The sequence below is a fragment of the Lichenostomus cassidix genome, chromosome 8 (assembly GCF_008360975.1).
Source record: "Lichenostomus cassidix isolate B80296 chromosome 8, HeHo_3.0, whole genome shotgun sequence".
Taxonomy (NCBI): Eukaryota; Metazoa; Chordata; class Aves; order Passeriformes; family Meliphagidae; genus Lichenostomus; species Lichenostomus cassidix.
In genome coordinates this window covers 18,800,548-18,826,733 of record NC_139489.1, presented here as the reverse complement: position 1 = coordinate 18,826,733, position 26,186 = coordinate 18,800,548, and the positions used below count along the sequence as shown (strand labels likewise).

Below are 26,186 nucleotides of genomic sequence, written 5' to 3'. Positions count from 1 at the left end.
CTGGCTGTTGATGCCAAGCCAACACAAACAACATGAATGGTTTTATTTATCTCAGGCTGTACCTTTAATATTTGATGTACTGATTGAACAATGTAAGCAATAAAGCTTGGCGGAGACAGGGGAAGTACAGGAGATACAGAGAAAATTAAAAGATGGGCAGACAAATGAGAAGGCTGTGATGAAGAGCGCTTCTAATTTGTTTTTTATACTGCATACATACAGGGCTAGGTATAGTCCAAGGTTTTAGACCAGAGTTATCAGGAATTAAATAACCTTTTAGTCTCCAGGCAGCGGCAGCCTCAGCTGCTCCTGCAACATCTCCAGTGTTGAGCACTTCCCATCAGACAGAGTGCACGGGAGGTAGAGCTCTCTTAACTGCTCTATCACACGCTGCCTGGAAAAACACCCACTGCTTTGATGCCTTTACTCCAAACTTTTTAAACCAGATAAATTCTACTCCCAAAGAAAATTGCAGGATATTTCCCCAGTAACTTCAGTACCACCAATATCCAACAGCTTAGAAAGGCAGACCCTTCTATCACAGTCGCCTGCTGTTTCTATTTTTAGCTGCCATTCCTCAAGACAGGTAAATAACCACTAAACGCTAGTGGTGAGGAATAAACTCTTCCCTCCCCTTGGATACTCTTGACCAGTTAAGAATGTTGGTACAACTCTTTACAAACCTCCCCATATCCAAAACAATAGTCTGTACTCTTCCACAGCATTCACCAAAGTACATATATTTACACCATTTGTCATGGAAGACATGTTTTGAGAAAAAGCAGATACACAGGGGAAATTATTTCATAATAAGAAGAGCTTTTTGTGTATTTATTTCTGTAATGGATTGTAAGGCCATCCAGATAAATCTCTGACAAAACCCTTGTTACTATTTCTATGCATCTATGAAAAAAAAGTTTTGTTGGTGGGATTCTCTTTAGCATCAGTACCAGCCATAGATACAGTCAGCTTGCTAGACTTTGTATTAATTGTTTGGCTTTGTTATTTCAGATGGGATAAGCATCAATCCTACTGTGTTTCTTTAAACCACTGTCATGATACAGAATAGAAATACCCAGGCGATTGAGAACTGTCTAAGGAAATGTTGGTTACATATGACAAACTCATAGTGCTGTTTTAACAGTGTACAAGTGAGTTTCCCTACTAAATTAGAGTGCCTTTTAGTATTAAAATTACTACTAACTACTTATCAAAATAGATGTATACTTATTTCCATTTTAGAAGAGTAGCAGTTCCATAGCAATTTGTTCATTTGAGAGTTTAATAGAGATGAATATTAATTTTGCCTTTAACTCCATTAAAAAAAAACCAAATAACTTGTACCTAGTGACTTTGTTTCACAGGAATTAATTATCTGCAGAGAAGCACATTAGAATATTGATTTTTCTGAATTTCAGTTTCAAAAAATAAGTATTGTTGGTTGTTCAGAATGACTTGCAAAACAGGGAGCACTATAGCAAGAGTAAGGATGAAGCGAACTGTGCACCACGTGATTTGACATGTATAATTACTATTAGCATGATGAAAACTGCATCAGGAATCATCACATAGTTATAGTATCTCCCTCCATCTTTACTTTCATTTGTTTCATTTATTTTTTTGGTTACATTTGAGAATGAACATTAGAAAAGACAAGCCAGGAAGAGAAGGAAACGAACCTGAGGTTAACAAGAGCAATTTATGGTGATGATTGACACAAAATAAGATATATTGCTTTACTTTATCTTGTTACAGAAGATCAGTGCAAAGGAAGATTTCTGAAGAGGGAGCAGCCTACACTGTCACAGACTGCAGCTTAAACTATGGCAATGTCTTAGGTTTACAGCTTGCAATTGCAACTAAATTACAGTCATTAAGGCTCAGATTTTGAAAAGGAACCAAGAAATGCTTATATGATGTCTTGCAAATACTCTGAACAAACAAAAAACCCCCAGCAATATGCAGAGGTGAATATATAGAAAAGAGATGGATTTTGCACTCCAGTCATTTCAAAGATTGTTCCTAAGCTCTTCTAAAACAAAGCAGTGGTGACTTAGTAGCAAATTAAGAGAACACTTTAAATGCTGTGGCTTGCAGAAAAATTACTAAAGAAATGGAATCCCTTCCCCACTTGAAAGAGAAATTCCTGCAGTTCTGCAGCTCAGTCGGTGTTCTCATTACACTTTGGCACAGTCATTCACAGTCAGTGCCCAGTATATGCCCAGTTACAGAGGGCAGCATGATTAGCTCTTCTGAGTGTGAAAATTTGTAATAATGCCAGTATCTAGATGTTTTGATCAGAACCAAAATTTAAGTTAACATCACTGCAAGATTTTCTGGATATCTCAATTTTTCTTGCAATCATATCCAGCCAGAAAAACACTATTTAACTTGTCTCTAGTGACAGCCTTTTTTCTCTGCTGAAGAAAAACAATTGTATGACATCCACTGGTTTAATTTTCATTAAAAATATAAAGAATATACTTATATTAAAAAGCTCCACTTCTGTAAATGGAAAAAACTCCACTTCTGTAAATGGAAAAATAACTTCTAAAATTAAACTTTCTATTTTAGAGGACAAAGTATTCCAGCTCTAGATATGCTTAACGACAACCATGAAGTATGGATCAATAAAATATAGTAACTGTCCATCAAAAGTATGAAGATAAACCTAAGAGCTGTGCAGTGAAGCATAGAAAGACCTATCTTTTGTTCTTGAATGTCACAGAGAAAAATAAGTACTTCAAAACAGTAGAAAAAATGGTTGAGGTTAGGTAAGAGACTTACAAAACCAAAATCGAATTGTCTTGTTTATACTACTAGGAAGAGACATGAAGATTCATTTAGAATTTGCCACATATTAGCATATCACATATTAGAAGGTGGTGAATGTACAAAGATTTATGCAGATAAAAAAAGAGAAGGCTGGCTTCAAAACATGCCTACACTGATTTCTCCATAAAATACCACTACAGAACACTTCAAACAGTTCAATTTCAAATGGATCATGGATGGATTAGTTAGGAAAAGCTTGTCTTAGATCCCGTATGTTTCTTAAGAGTTGATTAAAGGAAAAAAAACAACACCAACACCACACCACACCCCATCCTACCCACCCACCCCCCCCCCCCAAACCTTGTCAAATAATCTGTTTGTTATCAAGGAACCACTTACCACTTCTGTGCTAAGGGGTACTAGGGTAGAGATGAGGGGCATAAGTCATGGATTAACATCCTGTTTATTTGCAAAACAGAATAAATGCATGGCTTACATTCTCAAATCTTACAAGTGGGAGGGAAGAGCTGAGTTTACGCTAAACTGAGTTGTTACTGAAATGCCCCACATTCCCAAAACCTAAACAATTAATATAAAGTCCTGTTCAACCAACCTTCCAGTCCTGAACAAATTGAACATACAGCGAAGGCTATAACCATAATTTCAATTCAGTGGATTTTCTCTTTTTAGCAGTAAGGGGAATTAAATGCTATAAAGCACATTCAGGCTCAATGCTACAAAACAGAGCTGATGGACCCTCTCAGCTTTCCTGGTGTCTGTTGTCCAGCTGTAATCAAAACGGGGTCAATGCCACAGGAGAGCTGGGCCCTTCTCTGCTGAAATATTTGAAGGTCTTTTTTCCTAGTAATTTTTCCCCCCTGACTTTAATCTGTGATGATAAAAATATAACAGAGCTCTGCAGCATTAATTGCATTTCAGCACAGCGTTTAAACCCTTCAGAGATAGGTATATTTTAAGCTGTTGAGGTAGCAGCCACATTACCTGCTGAAATACTAATAGCAACTGCTGTATTTTATCATGATTTTAGGTAGGCATAAAAGAACAGCAAGGGACTCAAGGATGTGAATAACAAAAAGCTCAAAAATATACCAAAATTGTTGCACCTTTTTATAAATAATGTTTACCTAATAAGGACTCTTGTTCTTCTACTGAGTATTTAAACAAGGGTGCATTTGAAGAGCCAGTTAATGTGAGCCATGGATCATAACTCAGAAAACAATTATCTCTGACCCGCACATCTACTATTTTGTGAGGGGTTACAGAACAAAATGGAAATCCTACTATCCCTTGGGGGAATCCAAAGCTAGAGATGTAACAAGTTCAGAAAGATACACCAGAAAAACAACATGCAATCTATTTCTTTAAATACACAATACCTCTTCATTTTTCTACTATGTCCGTTCTGGAGATATACAGGGTGACATCTTGTTTTGATATTTTTGCTACTCTTTATATGAAATCAAACAGATCAGTTAAAAGGTACCTTCTAAGAGAGAACAACCACTAAGAGAATTTTAAAAAACCAAAACAACCTAAATAAAAAAACATCAACCAAACAAAAAACAAAACCATACTCCACTTAAATGTCTTTACTTCACTGGGAATTGTTTCTAGTGGAAAAGCAGTCTAAAAGTTCACTATGTATAATCTTCAATTCTTCTCCCTCAGCCCCAAATGGCCTCCCAGCCAAATGCTTTACATCTAAAAAATTCAGCCTTTAAAAAACAGGACTATGTGAACTGAAAAGGAAACAATGATGAAAATATTTTAAAAATACAGTTATAATGCAGTCTCCATGGTAATTGTCTTGGTGATGGCACTGAAATTTCACCTGAATGTTTTGATTTTAATATTAAGTTTACCTCTTTTCTATGTTTATTTTCCATGAATAATCTTGCTCTTTTAACAAATATTCATTAAGTTTGTGGGACTGCAGTTGTAATGTAGCCATTACAGGCATTTGCCATTTTCTTTTAGAAAGCATCATCAGTGAAAACCACAGTTACACTCAGCCTGGTATTTTGTTTTTAACAATGGGCAAATGAGGAAGGAATGTATCCTTAGGTGAGAGTAAAAGACAGAGATACACTGATGATTGAATTCTGCCTGCATGACCTTTACACACTTTGGTAGCCATTCATCCTGTGGACAAGAACAGCAGTCCAATAAATTTTAAATTAACACGAGAAATTCTTTGCAATATTTTTTAGAATTACGTGACATCAGGATTCCACTTCTTCCCCCTAAGTGGTGGATAAATGCAGTGGAAAATATGTGTTTACAATATTTTTGTCAGCATTCATGTTATAAATCTGGTGCTAGCAGTTTTGCATCCCTACAGAGAGACAACCCCCTTGAACAAACTAGACAATCAACTATGTGCAACTTCAACAAATTGCCCACAGGCAAACAGGGAGAGCTAGAGTAATATTTGCACATGTTGCAAACTTTCAAATAGCTGAGATGTCCCAGTTTTCACAGGTTTATGTTTTTAATAGGCTGGTGGATGTCTTCTTATACGATGGATAGCATTTTCAACTCTGAGGTTGCAGTGCTATAGCGAAATATGAGGCATTCAGGGGAATGCAAATAACTGAAATTACCCAGGTATATACTTTATTTCTTCTAATATATATTTTAATGTAAAATGGGGAGAAAGAGAGAAAGACTTAATTTAAGGCCTTGTTTGGGTCTTCTTTTATCCTATGCTTTGTAACTTTACCAAATTCCATCCCCTCCCTACCTTTTTAAAGGAAAAAAAATTAATAAAAAATCTTTTTTAAGTTTGCTGTACTGTACATGCAGCATCAAAAATCATGGACATAAACAATATACAAATAAGAACTAACAGTACCTAGATATAATCTAATGTATATTCTAAATGTCTCATTTTCCTCTGTCCTAAACAAACATAAAAGTTGATTTCTTTTCTTCTCAGTCCTGGAAAGGCTTGGGCTGTTTGATCACCGTAATTTAGGAGAGACTGAAAGAGACATCCTAATGAGGAATTCTGTAATGGCTGCTTGCCAAGAAATCAATCAAGTGGTCTCTTTCAAAGTCTATCACTAAGCTCATTAAACTAGTGAGAAATGAAGCTGTGACTTTCTCAGTTCATTCCCTCCAGGCTTCTGCCACACCGAAGGCTCACAGTGAGGAGCACAGATGTGCAGACTGGTCACTGGCTCTGGGCACAGACACTGTGCATCTCACATGCTCACAGAGATGAAAACGGCTATGGGCTGCTGCCCCTTGGAAGACTTCCTTTATTTGCTGTAGTTTGCTATGTGAAAATCTAGGGAACTTAAGCCAATGTCAGCTTCACCTTTCAGGCTCCCAGTCTTTATCTGGCTGCTAGTTACTACCATGGTGATTCATCCTAATGAGTAGCAAACTGTCGGGAGGTGCCCTGAATCAGTACAGCAAGAGGCAAACACACTGGCAGGAGCCTTTGTTTAAAGCCCAGGTGCTCTAGGAGATAAGAAAGCCCAAAGGAAGTGATGAGAAGGAAGGTGGTGTGTCTGGCACTATAGCAGCTGTGTTCTGCTACCTGGCTGCTGCAAGCAGGCACATATAAAGCTTGCTACTACCTCTCAAATCTGGCACTATTGCCTGATCACCTCCTGTTCTGTCCCATGTGATCACACGGATATGAATCCACCTTAAAGTGTCACACATGATGCCACACTTCCAAGAGGAATAATAGAATTTATTTTCGAATAACAGCATTAAACTTACCAACCATAGATGGAATTGTCAGTCAATTGCTATACACCAATATAATAGTTGGAATATAATTCCAAAGACCAAATTTCCTGAACTGTATAGAACCAAATGCCTTCTATAATTATTGCAGCTCTCCAAACTAAGAGAGATTTTTCAATACACATATTATAAAAGATTTGTTCACTCACCAGCTCTTAATCTTCTGGAAAAGTTCCCTAACCTCCAGAGTCTTAATAAATTCCAAATTAGTGAGATTTGATTAAAGACTTTGTAGCATGGAAAAGGTTTCTTTTTTTGTAATTATTACATTTATTCAACGTGACATCCACTCACATGCTGAGGTCGAGCACAAGACCCAAGCTCTGCCTAAAACATACTTAATCCCATAGGGCTCTCCTTTGCATAAATCAGCTTGTTCTCCACATCTTACAGCACTAAACAATGACTGAACAATGTTATCAAGGGTTAGAATTAGACATTAATTCACATCCCTCAATGGAAGCATCTAAACAACAGTATGAGAAATATTACTGTATTACCAACCTATGACACGTACAATATATCATGAATGACATTGAATTCAAAGGTTTCAAGTATATACTCCCTGAGCAACAAATTTTGACATGCTTCTGAATGTTTTGAATAAAAATAGTTAAGATTATAATAATCTGCACAGTAAACTGTGCTGTTATCCTGAGAAGAACATGAGAAGAATACGCAACGTTTCAGAAAAGTGCTCTTAAAAAGTACAAAAATAGTTTGATCATTCAATAGGAATATTTCCTGTTCAGAAGAACTGTTGTTTTTCATTAGAGTGGAATGTAAGGCATTTCTTTAAGATGTGTTTAGAAAGATCACATTTTACCACAAAGAAACACTATTGTAACAGATCCATCTGTATTAATCCCACACAATGAAATGGCACAAGTTAATGGAAAGTATAATATGGCAGATCAATGTTTTGCTGTTTAATTGGTCTAACATAACCTGGGCATCAGTTCTGACCAGTACAGTTGTGATATAATATTTCACAAGGAAGGATGTAGGCATAAATTAGTCCCAAACTCTTCCCCATACTGATACAAGAGAGATGCCTTTAGAATTTAGAAGGTGAGGATTTAGTTTCCTCAGCAAATGTTCTCTAGGAAACCTCCAAGAGAAAAACTACAATTTAAGGCTCAGGCTTAAGCATTAAAAATGTGTGGGGATGTATGTGTTATTGACTCTTTATTATCAGTTAGTCAGTAATAATCAGCATACTTTGTTTTCTTGTTCAAAATCAATCTGGTAGGACAACCCTTTGCATTATTTTTAATTAGCTTAGCAGTACCATTTTAAAAGTCTCTCGTTCCAATAAAGATACAATAACCCAGAAGTAACCACACAAAAATATTCAATACATAACTGCAGCTGCAGGAATTATTTGAATTCAGATATCTTTACCATAGCTGAGATAGAGGGTCATAGGCTGGGTTTTACCACCCACCAGTGAAGCTAAAAACAGAACTCTCATAGATTTCACAGTATTATGAATAAAACTATAGTGAAAATTGCTCAACAATAGTATCCAGAATAGTGTGGATCCCACTGCTCATACTGGCATTGATATCGCTGTAATATTTTTAATTATTATTTTATTTGGAGTAGTCTTCTGAATTTGAGTCATGGAAAGTTATACAAGTGCACGCTGTATTAGAAAAGAATATTTGAAAAAACCGAGGCAAGGTTCAAGAAAAGCAATCACAGTAATATTCGCATGAAAACTTGGAGTCCAGTTCCCAAATCATTGTAAAATCTCAACTGGAGTTTCATTTAACACCGAAGTTACTCATACCAGAAAGACACATCAATTACTCACTGTACAGGTGTCCAAAGACCTGAATACCTGAATGTAACTCAGTTTCAGTAGCATTGCTCAGCAGCTTTTCATGTACATGCCTAGCTTGAATTAATTAGCATAAGCTGTTCCTAGTCTGAATTCATTTTCATAATGCTCTTCCAAGGGATAAGAAAGGATTAGACATGCTTAGAAACATTCCTAAATGTTAATTTCCTGGGTTTGGCCTCTAATTTTTCATTGTACCACTCTGTGGGGAAAAATTTCAACAGCATGAAAGATTCCTCACCCTCTTCCTTGCTCCTTTTTCTCTATCCCATCATTGTGGTTAAGGCATCCTCAAGAACCCCAGGCCAGGAAGACAAACATCTTTGGTCAAAACTGAAAAATGAAGCTGGACCTCACATATCACAATTAGTTACTATAGTATCATAGTTACTACATCAAGACAGGAAAAAAAAATGGTTTCTCGGGACAAATTTCAAGTTTTCTATCAATCTGAAGAGGGTGAAAAGTATGACTTAACCCTTACCAGCAAAGACAGGAACATTTAGAAAGTAACCTATAGATGCACACTGGGGGCTGCTGCTGGTGTGAGGGCAGCATGACTTCAATCTGACCTTGGTGTACAGACTTACTTTGTCTGGAAACCAGAATGCAGGTTTAAGAGGGGAGGAGATGGAGACCATGAACAGTGGGGATCAAGTGTTATGGGCTTCATTAGCACTTGGAGTGCCACAGAGTGTTCAGAGTCTCCGAAGCCATGAAGCACTGTGAAGTTTCCCAGTCGGAGCAGTGTCTCCCAACAGCTCTCAGACAGAAGGCTACTGGTGATCTGGTACCCCACTGCAAGGCATGAGCTCACCTATGGTCTGCTCAAGTAACTGATGTGCCTCTCACTAGACCTAAAATGAATTTTTTCAACACTCCACATCCCAGTGACTCTCTTTTCTAGGAATAAGTCTCAATGGAAATGAGAAAGACTGAGAGAAAGGGATCATGGAGAGACACAGAAGGGATATGATCATACCAGAGAGCCAGGCAGGGATGTCTCTGGCTAAACCACTGCCACTGCCCAGATTTTGGTAAATGCTAAAGCAGAGTAAATCTGGAACACGGGGCAGACTTTCCACTGATGGTGGCTAGAAGTACAGCAACAGTGAGCAGGGCAGACACAGGCTTTGCTGGGAAAAAAGCCTGTAGTAATCATTGAAATAGTGGTGTATAAATGCAGTTAGTAAGTTACAGGAAAACTCAACTAACTATGTGATAGATTTTCCAATGAAAAAGCCCCGTCCAATATATATGTCACATTTCTACTCCTGCTGTACTTGTGTTTTTTCAAAATAGTTAATTTGTCTTCATCCTAAATGCTTAGATACAGAGGATATTCCATAAGATTTCAGATCACTTCCCATCGAACATAAGCTTTATTTCCTAAAATAAGCCCAACTAGAGAAACAGGTAGTTTAGGAAACAAATCTGAGCCAGTGCAATTACAGCAAGACTTGACTTGCCTTCAGAATGTAGCCTTGATGTCTGCAAATCAGATTCTAATTTAAATCCCAGTGGGAAATTTAAGAATTAGAATGCTTATCACTACCATGATGTTCCTGAGTGTTATTTCATTTGGAGTTGGACACGCAACATTAGGATATAACTGGGTGAAAGAGTGTAAATATATTACCACCATGCCTACCTTTATTTTACTTTTGCAGATTCTTGCACATCTCTAACTTTACTCATGTAAATACATTGAAATCAAAGGGACTTTTACTGTGATTAAGGTTAAGCAGATGCTAATGCGATTTACAAAAATGGAGCCCTAAAAAGCAAATGGTTTCAAATAGGAAGGAGCAAACCCAGTCATCCCTGATTTGTCTTGGCCCCGATTTCTTTAAAATGTCTTTACTTTCAAATCTCCTTTTGTAGCAGCATCCAGATCTACAGCCTTTTGCCTTATCTTCTTTCTGCAAATGTACTGATTAAAAAGTGTTAACTTAATGTTACATGTAGGGAGTCACAGCTAAATGTGTTTAATTTCTGTAACTGCCAAAACAGCTGTTATGCATGGATAGCAGTGTGTATGTCTGAGCAGTCACATCTTCATTTAACAAAGAATACACAATCCTGTGCAAGACTGCTATTCATCATCTTGATGAATGACTGCCAAAAGAAGTGAAATACCTTGTGGCCTTTCAGTGTCCCACAGCCATAAAATGCTTCATCAGAAGTCTGTAGTCAGTGCTATCACCAGCTTTAGCGATCAAGCAGGGCAAGTTGGACATGTCATCCTTCACCCCATACAAGCTCCCAGTCCCACCAGCAGCCAGAGACCCATCATCATCAACAGCAAGCCATTTCTAGGTAAACTTTTCTCCAACTCAACAACCCTGCTACCTGAACCTCAACAAAAACGCAGCTCTAATCACTTATCCTTAGTTTAGTGATAGTTTTGCACCCCAACCTAAAAGGTTGTTTTCAAGTGGCACATGCCAGCTTCAGGTCTTAGATTAGTACTAATAGCCCCTTTCTCAATTCACACTTTATTCTAGCTCATTTGTATCTGCACTTCATATATTATGAGATATATCATTAGATATAGATATATCTATAGATAGAGAGATAGAACGTTCAAACATTAAATCTATGCCAGACACTATTTCTAGTAATAAAAATTAGCCTTTACCAGCACTTTTGGAAATGCACCTCACTCTCCAATAGCCTCTATCTCTTCTTCCCTTTACTGTGTCCCTACCCAGCCACTGAAGTCACTGACTGAAGTGCTGGGGCTACCTGTCAGCATCAATCCTTAGCTTAGCCTGGCAGCACCTTTGGAATCCACGGCTCACTCTGAATTACATCCACATCCCATGCATTGCCCTGCACTGCTTTACACCAGCACTTCCTTTCTTCACTTCATCTGTCAGTACCATGAATTCAAAGATGCATCTCAGCATTTTAATCTCTGCTGATGCAGCCTCAACCTTTCAACTAGAATTAGCACATTTTGACCCACCTCCTAAAAGCAGTGTAGAAAATTAACAAACTATTATAAATTATTTTCTCACTTAAGCAAACTGTGTTTTATTATGGGAGATGGGAAAAATTAAACTGTTTTACTTTCATTTGAGAGACAGCATTCTACAGAACACTGACATACTGCTCTGCCACTTCCAAAAAGAGCACCATTTCAACCTGCTCTGTTCTGCTGCTTTTCCTGCAATTAAATAAAATTATTTCAGTAAGAGAGGGAGCATATGCTGTCACAGAACATCTGAAAATAGTGTGTACATTGGCCAGCACTGAAAAGAGCGATAGCTGAAATGTAGTGGAGTTGTTTCACTGCAAAAACTCACTGGAAGGCATTTGCCAAGGAACAAGTCTGAAAGCCTTTCCTTGACTTCCTGAAAGATTCTTACAATTGCATCAGCAGGCAATACTGCTCCTGAAGTTTGCAGTCACAGGCTGGCCTGACTTTCAGAACTAGCCAATACCTTACCCTAGTTCTCAGTGCAAGTGCCTGTGCTCATTAATGGTAGCCAGCCCTGGAAACACACAGGATGAATTTCCTTCCTAGTAATGCCCCTCCACAGTATCCTTAGGGTGTAGATGTGTACACTGATATGTATTGTCACTACTTTCTCAGTTTGAGGGTGACCTGGCTAGTTCCCGCACTGAACTCTAATTCACTATATAATTGAAGAAGAGGGACACACTGAGCCTCTAGTAACAAACACATGATTACAGATTATGTGGAGGTTTTATGGTTCAAGTCTAATATGAAAACATCCTAGAATTGGATTTTACAGAATAGGCAAGAATCTTAACAAATATACATGACTACGTGAACACTGGTGAAGTTTTTCTACTATGTCACCTTAAAATCTGCCAGTTTGGGTGGCTATAAAATTCATTATTTTTCAAAATGCTGAGTATTCAGCACTTTCATCCAATATATAAGTTAATTGTCATATCTGTTATGAAAATATCTAGGCAGCTGCAGAATAAGCATAATATGAAACCTGAATTAAAGTAAAACTCTCTTGTGGAGTAATACATGTCTTTCTTTTTAATATGATAGGGACAAAAAGGGGGGTTGACATGATGGTGTTTTAAAATCAGAAACATCAGCACTGAATTGTAAGTTATTCTATCTCTCTTTGTACTCTATATTCATGTAATTTTATGCATTTGTGATTTCTTATCTCAGGCAACCTAAGTATGCTTGAGAACCAGAATAAATGCAAACTCAGAAGCCTTTTTGAACTTTAAGACGAGGGAAATTCCATTAAATTCCTCATGACATTCTCTATTGTCATTTCAGCACATTTATGATAAGAATATGGAACTGCCTGCTTTGATAGACTCTTCAACCTGCTATCTACTGTCTTGCCTATCTCTTTAATAGTGCTTTGGATTTCAGAGGATAATACTGATAGTTCCTGAAATGAAACTATCTCAGGTTTAAAAAAATATCCTTAGACATTAATATTAAATATTAAGTAGAACTATCTGTGTTTAGTTTAACATTGATTAATGGCATTGGATTTAATGTGCTAATTTATCACATTACAGTGATTTTATGAGTTGTGGATCTTCTTTTCAGAAAACCTTGTTTCTATTTCTTCATAAAAACATCCCCTCTTTCATTTATCTGGATGTGAGCACTATGTGATGATAAATTATAGACCACAAGTTCCCACATACCATTGCATCCCTCACCTTCTGATAAAGAAAGCTCTCTTAGAATTAAATTAACAGAAAGACATGTTAACATGTTAACAAATAAGGCAGGAACTTGGTTTTATGGGATTATGCTGAGCAGTATAACAAACCAGAGGATGCCAAGTATTTTGAGTATGCGTTTCATACTCAACAAGATAACCAAACATTTTTTAAAAAAAGGAAGTCTACTGTTTATTATTTATGGGAAATGTTAAAGCACTTACTTGATTTGGGATTACAAAACCCTAACAAAAATCAGCATGGTTTAACATTATTTAATTGGTTCATTTCAAAGGTAATTATGAACTAAGGAATACAGACAAGCATCCAGCAGGATCTTCTAAATACCTTTCCCTGTTTTCTACCTGTAAATATTTTTCTCTCCATGTGGAACAGAAAAGAAGGGAAAAAGAGTAGAAGGTCAGTTATATATCAAAAATGTCACCATACCTCAGCATAACTAAATCAGCTAAAATAAAAGAATACAACTTGAAAATGCAGCAATGTGTGATATGAAAAGAGAAAAGTAAATTAATCCCTGCACTGAATGCCACATGATCTAGATGTGTGCAAAGGATCAGGATATATGACATGATACTGATATCATATCACACCACACACAATGTAATCTAAGAAGGTAGCACAGGTATTCGTCCCTTGACCTTACTCCCTAACACATTTTTTGGGGGGGCAAAGTAAATATAACTCTTGAAGACACAGAAATATAACAGCTGAAGGTTATGCAAGTAACCCTCGAACTACACATTGAAGAATTATAGTTTAAAATTTAAAATAACTCAACCTGATTAGACTATGCTCCACCATGTGCAAAAACGCAGAGCATCTAACATATATTTTTGATTTTAAAATGCTGTCTCTAACCATTTGACACCCATATTTCACAGGGTTTCTTGGCTGCCAGCTATCACATCCATCTGTTATGCTGGCAGTGTGCTCAATCACAAGGTGTGTTGGATCTCTTCATTTTAGGCACCATTGCCAGAGAAATACAAAACCCTTTGAACCGAGTGCAACTGCATTCAGAAAGTACCAGCTAATGGCTTCTTGGATGGGACAACAAGCTTTGGGCAGAAAATAAAGAACAGAGGAAAGAATGCAATGGATCTAAAGAATGTAATACATCTTACAACATTCTTACCTTTGCTTGAAGAAGTGAGCAAACATTGAAGAGTCGTTACTAACCAGCAACTATGCTAAGTGAGAATTCCCAGAGACACATATTAGAAATATAGCACTATCTTCTATTTCTTCCACAGAGCTTAATGACAGCTTTCTGATTTCTCTCACACATGTGCATATATAGCTATACATACATAAAATATAACTACACATGCATTTACTAAACATATCCCTATGTATAGCAAATACAAATATTATATGTACACAATAACAAAACATGTGTGTTATACAAATATATATACACACACATACATAATTTTTACTGACAAGCTCTCTGTGGTTCATTAAAACTACTAAGGAGCAAAATCTACTGGGCTGTAAAGTCTTTTTGGTTTTCCCTGGGGGAGGGAGGTAGTCACTCAATGCTTCTGCATAGCAAACACATTTTCCTGCACAGATACAAAGGAGAAAATCCACACAAGAGAGTGTGGCTAATCCATTAAGACAAGTTCTGTATGTTAGAAAACCACTGCAGCTCCAATCTTGCTTTCTTTCTGAAGGAGAATTGGGAAAATGTCTTCACTCAGGTAACAGTTTTTTCCAGCCACCATTTTCTTGCTACCCACCAGTAGTATTGCTTAAAAAGTATTTAAGCATGGAAATCTCACTGGAATTTGTTGGGTTTTTTTCCTTTGCAACTATCAAGAGATCCTTAAAACAATTTATCAGCATAAAATGTGTTATCAGCATGCCAAATAATTTTCAGGTTAATGTATTTCCATTTATTCCACTAAACAAACTCAGCTGTATTACTCCTCAAGGCTTCAGTAAAAGTCTAAGAGACAATTTTGAAAAAAGTTCCTAAATTTTCGTTTCCTTTTTATTTATTCCTCTGCACAGTCAGCCCTCCCCCCTGCCCCCTCCCTTCCCCAGAAAAGAGTACATTCCCAGGGACAAAGCTCAGCATTTTCACAATCACATGGATACTTGGGTTTTGCTTTTCTAGAGAAGTGGTGACTGTGCATAGCAGGAGAGCAAAGAAGCAGTGCTGGAACCCCTGCACTCAGCTCAGGAAGCATTTTGCATTACCAGCTGTCGCCAAGGGCTGAGCCCTGTGGGAAGAATCCTGTCCTGCCTGCAGCACTTCTCTCTCAGCTGTTTGGCCATGGGCTGCACCAAGGCTCATCCTCATGCCAGCCACATTACAGTCTCCAGCCAGAACTGATCCAATTTTGGCAAAAATGGCCTTCCTTTATCTCTTTGCTGCCTGTGACCAGAACAGATGAGGTCCCTACACAGTCAATGCCTGAAGTGCCACTCCACAGGACATGATTGTGCAGAGCACCAATGGGATGGTCATATAGAAGCTTGTCAAGGATTAGATTTCTTAGCAATCAGAAGTACTTCATGGTATCAGCTACAGAAATTGTTGGAGGAAACTACAATATATAGCATCAGATGTCAACAAATGACAGAAAAACCTGAGAACATTGATCAAACCACAAGAAAAATAAAGATCTGCACTAGAATGGAATACTTTAGCTAAAGTAGTGAAACAGTAATAAATATTTTATTTTTAGTACTGTTTTTGTAAGAGTAATTCTTTGAGGTTTCAACCAATTACTGATACTTTGTAAGTTCTACTTATTTGAGGAATGTGCCATAGAATCTTCACACAAGAAGCCAAATATATGAAAGCCTCAGTTTACTCACCACAGAACAGTTCTTCATCTGTAATTTTGCTGGCTTCTTGACTGCTGTCTTTGTGAACTTCAAATTATATGGTTCTCTTCGAAGTCTGGAGGGAAACAAAACAATTCACCTCTTGTAAATCCATTCATGAATTTTGAACACAAAAACATGTATACCGTCAGCAATTACTTTAAGAAACAATACAGTGTATCAAAATTAAATTCAGAAGATGGCTCCATTACTGAAGCAATGTTTTCCAGCAACAAGATAGTTTTACAAATATTGTACATTAATGCCAGTGTGCAATGATGTCAGTGTGTGGCTGCAGAGTAAGACTCAGAAAAAATTGACTTTGTTTTTCTGCAGTGTGACTGTGAGCAATGACGGTTGATAGTGAGTGACACCCAGTTTCCTCAGACTTTAGACCTTTCACCTGTCACATGCAGGAACACTGAATTCTTTCTTCTTTTTGTGTTTTATCTTCTTAAAAATTGCTTTTCTTCCCTAAATAGAAAAGACTAGTCTTCCACAAACATTTACATAAATTTCAAGTTCAATTTAATTATCAGATTCCTATAATACTGAAAAATGGTAAATATTAGACAGATCAATAAAATAATTTCTAAATTGATTTTTTAAAATTATTTTTTATCTTAAGCTGCTTTCACTTGTGGGAGATGAGTCTATATCGAAATCACAGATAGGCAATTATATACACAGAATTTGATGTAGAAAAACTGATAGAATTGTATAAGTCCCAGTATCAATTTTAAGGAGGATAATGCTTTTGGCTTCAGATCTTAAAACAGTCAGCATTACAGTACAGGTTAAAAGCATCATAACCAGCAATCTCTCTTCTTCCCAATTTCCATTTTTTCCTTCCAGTAGATCTTTCAAAAGTTACCTGTAACATTATCAAACACATGAAGTCACACCCATCTCTAGTGATACTTGTGGAGCTGATACAGTCCTGGTTCAGAGAGAACACCATCATTTCATATCGAAAAAATCAATCAGGGAACTATTTCTCCCAGAGCTTTTCACCCTATTCCTGCTATACTTCAGGCAAATTACATTCTTTACAAAAGTAACTCATAGAATAATTTTCCCAGAAAGCAATCAATAAAAGCTCCCCTCATGCCCTTCCATCTCTCTCTGCTTTCCTGAGAAATGAAGCCACCAGCTGCACTGGCACCTTTGATAGATGATTTAAGAGAAATTTTCTGGACATATTCCCTCTCTCTTAAGCATGTAAGTTGCAAAACTCTTATTCTATAGACCCTATATCATTGAGGTAGGTTCAACCTTTCAGTTATCCTGGAAACACAGCAGCTGAGTTCAATCATGAATGAAAGCAAACCAGCCCAGCTAGAAATCTAAAAATGTATAACAAAGTCCCATTGAATGTTCAGAAAGAGAAAAGAATTTTCACCAAAATTCAATGGTATTTTCTCTAAATGAATAATAAAAATTGCATTATTGCTGCACAGTAAATACAGACACAACAAATCTTCTTCAAGCTTTAGGAGACTACATACATTTTTCTGACTTAGTTTACTAATTGTAGCATGTATTTTAAAAATATTCTACATTCACATTGAACTACAGACCTATAAATTATTTTAAAATAAGTCACAGATACATGTACAATAATTTCCTTAGCAGTATGTCAAATTACACAATTCATCTATTTCTAATCCTAAACAGTGATAAAGCTTGTAATGAAAAGTAGTATTTTATCACTGGTTATGATTAATGTACATTTTTGTTCTAAAGCAAGGATATATTTAAAACTTTCCTACTCCTTAGCATAAAATTGCAATGATCTTAAATTAACTTAGAGGTAAAACAAGAGCTAATTCAACTACAAGAAAAGCTAGTCTAGTTATGTAAGCCTTGGGATGAAACTTCACCTCAAATGAAACATTTGAAATGAAAATCAGCCCCTTATACTTGCCTTTTTACTGGGCCTAGAAGCAATACAGTTGCAGCTCATCCACTCAATCACTTCTGATTTCCAGAGCTTTTTTTCCAGAGGGATGTTTAAATGAGATACCTAAATGTATTTTATGCCAAACAGGCCAAGTATTAACAGAACTGACTTTGGGTCTTATACCTAAGAATAATTACAGAAATCATTTCATCTGTCATGTGAAGAACCCAGAATAAAATGAGCTGTCACAAAGCGTTGTGTCATGTCACCATACACATGCACACACACATTTTGTACAAGAAATATTGCAGCTGTTCACTTCCCCTCCTACAGGACACAGTCTAAGGTGGCAGCTTTCCTTGGGGAATATGCTATCATTAGATTTCCCATTTGGGCCTTTTCCATGGAGAGAGATTTTTTGTGTAGCACAGATTAAATCACACTAATTTCAAACTGGAGGCAGTCACATCAAATTGATCTTTAGAAGGTGAAGAGGGGAAAGAGATGTTTGGTGCATGGTGTGAGAGGAAGCAGCAATGTAATACACACTCTCAAAATCGTGCTTGCATATTCTGTATTTCAGAAGCCCTTGAGATTTGCATTGCTCTTTTTACCTCATTGAACATTTCAGCTCTACTGATTCCTACTCTCGTAACCACTGTCAGAACATCACTGGAAGCATTGGATTTCTGTGTTGTAAGCAGGAATATGTCTCCTTTTTGAACTTGTGCAGTAATTTATTCAAACAGAACCAAGATCTGTTCCAGCAAAAAGTATAAATATTAAAAATAATAATGAAATATCTCTGACAACAGGAAGAATCATCTTAAGAGTCCCACTTCACTTATGGGAAAATGAAGAAGTTGTTAGAAGTCAGAAGACTGTTTCTGAACAAAGATTTGGGAGCTTCATTCAAGAAAAGACAAAACTGTGTTTAGGAAGTGTCAGATTCTGAGGTAAGAAGCAGTCAGGGATGCTGTCATTGCTGGGAACATGCAGAGTGAGCTACTCTTTGTCATGGACAGACTGCTGTACATTCCTAGGAAAGCAAGTGGTGGGGGAAGCAAGAGAACAGGGGTTCTCTCTAAAAGTCTGTCAGATTTTTAGATTTTGCTGTTTCAGACAGTATGGCTTTGCTCATACAAAACATGAAAAAAAATCAGTCTTATTAAAGTATTTCTGAATAGTTTAAAATTACTGTCTCTTAACTGAGTTTATACAAATACATGCATCATGCATTTGTGTGTAGATATGCATAAAGATTATATATTAGATCTCATCTTGCAGCTTGAAAAGCTAACATGTGAAATATAGTTATCAGAAAATTTCAGGCTAGGTGTTATTGCTATCATGCACCATCCATTGCTGTGTAGCTACTGCAGTTTTAGGAGAGCAAAAAAGTTCAAAAAACACCTTTTTAATTCTTCAGAAAGAAGCTATATAACAATTTTTTTTTCCTTTGCTTTCAATAGCATTCAAAATTCAAACAGGAAAGATGACAAATTAATTTAAAAAAACTATTACCTAAAACAATTTCCAATAAAATTTTCTTTTCAAATTTTTTGAAAAGCTATTTCTCCCTTTCCTTAGGAAAGCTGGAAAACTCCTATTACCTATTACCACTGACAAACATGCCTTGCTTTAGAGCTGGGATCATAAGAATTATAAAGTTTTTCTGTTAGTTGAACATCCCAACAGCCATGAAAAGGCTTCACAAACTCTACAAACTCCACTACATTACACAGAGAAGAGGAAAACCATGAGAATTATGTTGGTGGGAAGGGAGAGTTAGGCATTGTTATTCAGGACAACATGGTCCTATGAATTCAATGGGAATATTGATTACTATGTCTGGGTATATAATTGGTCACAATAAATAAATCTGCGAGGAATTTCTGGAATTTCCAAGTACACCAGTAAAACAAATAAGGCATCTAGAGAGATATAGAGACAGATAAACACACACACACACACTCCTGAAGTGTCTACTTAAGTATATTTTGCACCTGAAAATCATTTTCAGATATAAAGAACAGTTATAAACAACAGGTTGGCTAAAGATTTCACTTGAACTCTCCAGGTAAATTTAATCTCATATAACATTAGTCATCAAGCAATGAGGCAGCCTGTCCTCCCCAGCTCTGAAGGTTCCCATCACAATCAGTGGTGAAAGCTCCCTCTGGGCAATGACACATTCTGGTTGTGACTGGCACCTCAGAGTGCTGGAGTAACACCTAGAGCAACTCAAAACCTCAGAGGCTGTCCTATGCACTTAGCTCTGACTAGATGTCCAGCTGGTAGGAAGAGCAAATTAGGTGATAAAACTCTTACTTTACATTAATGTGAAGTCCCTGGGTTAATGTACTAAAAGAAAACAGCAAAGCTTTTTAATTCCCTCCTCTTGTATCACTTGTTATTTCAGACTGATAAAGGAGAACAAAAATATTTGAGCATTTTTGCACTTTTATCTCACAGTTCCATATTAGATATTTTCCTCTTTCACGGACAGTGGTATGGGAACCCATATGAAGGGAGCAGCAATAGAAAAAGTGACTGTTATTAAGTAGAGAAGCAATGTGACATTTCAGTGTAGAATATTTTAGAATTTGAGAACTGCACAGGTTCCCCATGTATCTCTCTCATCAGTATATATAGTTAGTTTTGCCACACCGTCTGATGATGAATAACATGAGATATCAAAGTATCACTTTTACTCTGGAATGATGACAATTCAGAAGACAGATTGCCAATTTCACTATAAATCAAAACTGTTCAAAATGTTCTCTAGACTCTCCTCTTCCAACAGCGAACAGTGACCAACTTCTGTAGCAATACTTCAAGTGTTCACTGCTCCCAATTTAAAGAAATTCAGCATTCCTGACATTGAAAATGGCTTGAGATACCAACTTCTGTACTACAGCAGCAGAATGATGCCACAGAAACTACAGTTGGAAATACCCAAAAGAAATAGCAGGTCCTGTCCTGTATCTATGCCGCATATATTTAATAGGAAGGACAAAACTTTAATTTTCATTGTGAGATTCCACAGGAGTAGAAATAAATTGAAAATTAAATTGCTTTCAATGGCTGTATTCAGCCATTCTGATACAAACACAAAAATTAAATTACCAGAAATACATTATCAAATGAAATACTATTGTAGTTTCATCTAATTGGGTTATGAACACTGTTAATTTAAAAATAAAATATAAGAGTTATGGCAATTTATCCAAGTTGATATGAAAGCTGTGACAATCACTGAAGTCTAAACTGCATGAAAGTGGCAGCTAAGGATGTTCATACTGATCTGCTAGGCTGAAAAGCAATCATACACACAGGTTTTCATGTTTAGCCTTGGTATCTTAGTTTTGTGATAAGAACAATTACACATACTGGTATTCTTCTCCTAATCATTCGTATTGTATTTACTACTACCTGGATTTCCATTTTCACTTCTGCCATGCAACACACTGCATTTATTAAAATGCATACCCTAAGGTGCAATGAAACAGTGGCCATTTTATTGAATCCTAATATATCTGTAGCTAGCAGAAACAGCAAGTACACACCACAGTGATGTTAATATAACTGGGCACCAATCAGGAAATGACATTTTGAAAACCACTGTATTTTTAAATTGCATTCATGCAAAGAAAAAAGTCAACTAACCCACCTCCCTGCTTTATTGGCTGGTTTAATCCACAGACCTGTCACAGTGAGAACTCAACTGCCAGAAACACTCAGTGTTCACATCACTGCTAAGATTAAAACCAAAGAGAATTTCACCATTCCTTTGGAAACAGGAAGAAGCAAGGTAGATTTTTTTATTGTAACATAATCCCATTAAATACACATGCAACTTGAAAACACGATATATTTATTTCTGGAATTTTTTCTTTCTCCTTGTGTTTTCAAAGCATTTATCCTGTCGCTGTTGAGCAGCTAGCAGAGTAATGAATGCATCAGTTCTCAGTGGCAAGAAGGAATGACCTTTATTGTTTTGATTTCATCACATATATAGAGTTCTCAAAAGTCACCCAGATTGGTCAGTCAGAAGCCTTCCCCCAGGCCTGATTGGCCAGGCCTGCACTGTCCAAGTTCTGGGACACTGTTCCAATAACATCCAAATTTTATCTTTATTTACAAAACACAAGAAAACTTCTCATGGGAAAAACCTGTGCTAGCCACATTATCCTACAAAGATTATATAAGAAATACCTAGGAAAATAAAGAATGGTAATGGTTCATTACATATTTCATGGCAGTAAAACACACCTTCCTTCCTTGAAGGCCAAGGAACACCTGTTGAGTTTTAGGCCAAGATTTCATCAATATGGGTGCTTTAGTTTCCCATAACAAATTAGCAAACTAAAGCAAAGAAAATATCTAAAATTCACTTTGTGTTTATTCTGCATAGATTCAGAAGTTAATAAAATAAAAACCAGTAAAATCTTTATTAGGAAGTTTTAGAACTCTGGTTGTTCTGATTTGGAATGCAAGTCAAACACCAGACTAACAATTTCAGGCAAAATGATTTGTATTCTTTTTAGTTCCTGCTGTTATTGAGTATACAAAATTTAGGTTATCTCAGAAATATTTGATTATTTTTGCTTTAAATGGAAAATCATTTCTACACCATTGTTGAGAGTATAAACCCCAAGCATTTCTATATGTATGTTAAATTGCCATGCTTTTCAGTTAATTTCAGTTGCAAAGGTGCAATTACCCAAAATAGCTTTTTTTCTCCCCAGGTCGGTCAATATTTTAAAATCACATTTCTACCAAGCTTCATTAATACCTGTTTTGCAGCAGAAATCAGACATTGCCTGCTGTAGGACTTGCATAAGAAAATGTTTGTAAGAGTTGTTTATTAAATTTCAATCTTATTTTCCCCAGTGTAATTTCATTGACTTTTCTCCATGAAAAGTTTTACCCATGAATGATAATTCTAGTTATACCTAAATTCTACCCAAACTAGCAAACAGAAACCTATGTCACATCTAAGTATTATTTTTTTAATGAATAAAAGTCTAAAAGCATAAAACACTATGTCAAAACCAGTTTTCCATTATACTGAGATAAATCCTGAGTAAACACTAGGCTTCACTAGCCATACCACTAGTTTCTTTTTGTGTGAAGTTTTTTTATCAGAGTAAACTTTTTCCCATATATCCACAGGAAAAGCTGTTACCACTGCAGGCCATATTGAAGCTTTCCCAGCTGAAAATACTAGGCAAGTGTCACAAACAAACCATTTGTGAGGGATGAGCTGCCCCTATATGGCAAACAACCAGAAAGGAGGTATCCTTCTGTCCAAGGAGCTGAGATCCCAGACATAAGAGCACTCACTGCTCAAATGCTGAAGACATGAGTTGTTTAATGACTAAGTCACCACATTATAACAGAAGTTACACAGGCAAAAGCTTTGCTTTCTCAAGAAGTCTCCTCAGTTTAGTCCAATTGGCAGAGATGTTATTTATTTTAAACTCAACCAAAACAGCAATTTTATGTTTCCCATGCATTTTAATTTTCCAGTATGTTGCAAAATTCAGAATACAAAGCTCAGTATTGCCTTAGAGAATCAATTGAAAGAAAGCACAGGTTGGTAAGAGCTGATTAATAGACATTAGGATTCTTGGCACCTTGGAAAAAAACACTAATTCTTACTATGCAAAAGCATCTAAAAGAGACACACCATTCAGTATTAGTCTGTAGAAATGAACTAACAAGATATTGAAAAGTTTAAAAATCGATTTTTGAAAAAAATTGGAGGAAACTGTGTTTTAGTTTAGTTACAGTTTATGCCAGATGGTCAAAATTGGCACAGTTGACAAAACACATCTGTTCCTCAGAATTCTTCAAAAATAATCCTTTCTCTTCCATATTCTTTTGAATTTTTTTTTTATTATTCCTCAGAAAATTCAATTTCAATTAAGGCAGAAGCATTTAGAATTCCTAGCTCAGATTTTATGTGCTGCTTTCAAAAAGCTACTTGAATATGCTAAGTGGAGTACTAAAAATAGACCAGCACAATGCAAAGTTTGTTTCAAACAAACTTTCTGGCAGTCTTGAGGAGAGCTATTAAATGTCAATTCAGTATCGCTTTTGATTTCCTTAGACCAGATTTAGCCATAGACCTGAATGAAGCGAGGCACAAGGGAAGATATCCTCAACATAAGCCTTCCAGGCTTTTATGTTTAGATCAAAGGGTATTGATTTACAATTCTGAGGATGAAAACAGTGGTGAAGAAACCCAGGCAGCTTTAAGTAAAGTGCTGAGATCAGTGACAGATCTGATTTTAGCAATGAGTTCCATCAAATAAAAACAAGGCCAATGGCCTTGTCAGAAACATGCTTTCCTTTTCCCACCCTACTTGTAACACTGGTAACTATGTGAATGCAAAAAAAGTAAAATAAAGCAATGCAGAGAAAAAAAATACAACAAAAACCAAACCACTTATATGTCCCAGCTCAATCACAGAATGAATGTAAGTGAGAAGCTGGAGGATCACAAGAGAAACAGCAGAAAAAATGAGTGAAAGAAAAGTAAGATCTCCGTTGTACAGTATGGTGAGCTCTTAAAATCTTAATCTAAACATAAACCCTTTGCTGCCACAGCAATGGGGGAACAGACATCCTTCCTTTTAAAGATGCAGTCCATAGCCAGGGGTCATCCAGTACTGAAAGCTCTGCAGATCACATCTGTGCTTGCTTTTGTTTTAGGGTGAGTAGTTACTTTTTTAATCTTCTAGCCATTTTTAGTGTTGGCACTCATAAAAGCCATTTTAACACAAGAGAGAGAAAAGGCATTTTGAAGTAAAGTGGATCTTTTATTAACAGTGACTATTACTTTTAATATCATTCATATGGGTGGAAAGTCCTCCTTTTTGTTAGTCAGCTGATTTTCTGATTTTCCTTTTAAAACCTCATTAAGGCAGCAAATTCCATAATTTTAAATAAATGAACAGTAAACTAAACTATAAGATACCACAAGTTTTATGAAAAGCCTCCATATGCTCAACCAGCATCCCAAAAGGAGCAAAACAAGCTTGAGCTCTAAGATTGCTGATGGAAAATACCAGAAAGAAATTAAGCACATCTTTCACGTGGTTAATTCTCTTTTCTCTCTGAGAAAGGGCAAAAGAAAGAACAGTTCAGAAGCCACCACCTCCTAGCAGTAACATCCCTTATGACATACCACCTTCTTGCTATCTCTTGGAGTGCTTTCAGCTGCATCAGTCCTAGTATTCCTCCTAAAAAACAGAAGCAGCAAACAGTGCAGCATCTGTAACGTTTGCCCTGGAAGGTGGCAGAAGAAGATGGAAAGTGTAACGTAGAACAGCACAGTGGGGGAGAAAGTGACTGTTCAACAGCACTGCAATACAGCTTTGTTTTCAGAAATGGCACTAAGACAATAAATAGAAATTCATTTAATTCATTGCACTCAGTGCAATCCCTAAACCTAGGTGTCAAATTCTGCTCCATGGAAGCTACAAGAACTGCAGCAGAACAGTATATTCCTTCACAAAGCTAATGCCAAATGAATATGGGGAGTACACATGACTAAACTCTGGCATTCTTGGATGATGCTATTTCAGCTGCATGATCATATAGTAGTATAGTTTTTTCTATTCCTCCTAAAGACAACAAGAAAAGCATTCTTTTCTTGTCATCACTGTGTGTGAAAAACCGTCTTTAATCAGGAAGTGGATATGCTGATGTTGTTATAGGAACAGCAAGGCAGAAAAAAAAAAGATTAGCTTTCATCCATAGGAATATTGTTTTTATAGGTCATTAAAAGATAGTAAGAGTAACGACTAAGAGTAACAAATGGATTAATGTCCTTGTTTCTAATCAATTCATATAATCACATTTTCACTCCTTGTCCTCAGTAGTCACTTGTTTGTCAGTCAGGCTTTATGAAGAACCAGTTCATTGATAACAGTAAATTTAACCTGACCAAGCACAACTGGTTACACAGACATCACCAGCTTTTGTATCTTTTTACAAAAGGTTCTATTTTTTTATCCGTGGCATGGCTTCTTCAGCTTTAAAAAAAAGAAGCAGCAGCCATGGAGATACTCTCTGGAGCAAACCTTTTATCAAGTATTTTGCTGAACCTAACAGACATAATAATGCATAATTTCTCAAGAAAAAATGTCCCACACCAGTTTAAATCTCAGAGCACATGACAGCATCTTGATAGCTATCTCAGGGTGAAATACAGTATTGTCATAGAGAGACCAAAAAACTGCTCTACAGAGATAACACAGGCAGAGGCAGGATATCTGAATTCCCCCTTTAAACCCAGGGCAACAGAGCTGCTTTAGTCACTTA

The 26,186-nt window shown here is 36.6% G+C and overlaps 1 long non-coding RNA gene across 1 annotated transcript in view; it reads right to left on the bottom strand.

Annotated features, from left to right (window-relative positions):
* Nucleotides 1-26,186, bottom strand: part of LOC146433985 (uncharacterized) — a 285,167-nt gene that overhangs the window by 70,552 nt on the left and 188,429 nt on the right. The window contains exon 4 of the long non-coding RNA XR_014853774.1: nucleotides 15,938-16,022. This is a non-coding gene — a long non-coding RNA (uncharacterized LOC146433985). The remainder of the gene's footprint in view (nucleotides 1-15,937; nucleotides 16,023-26,186) is intronic.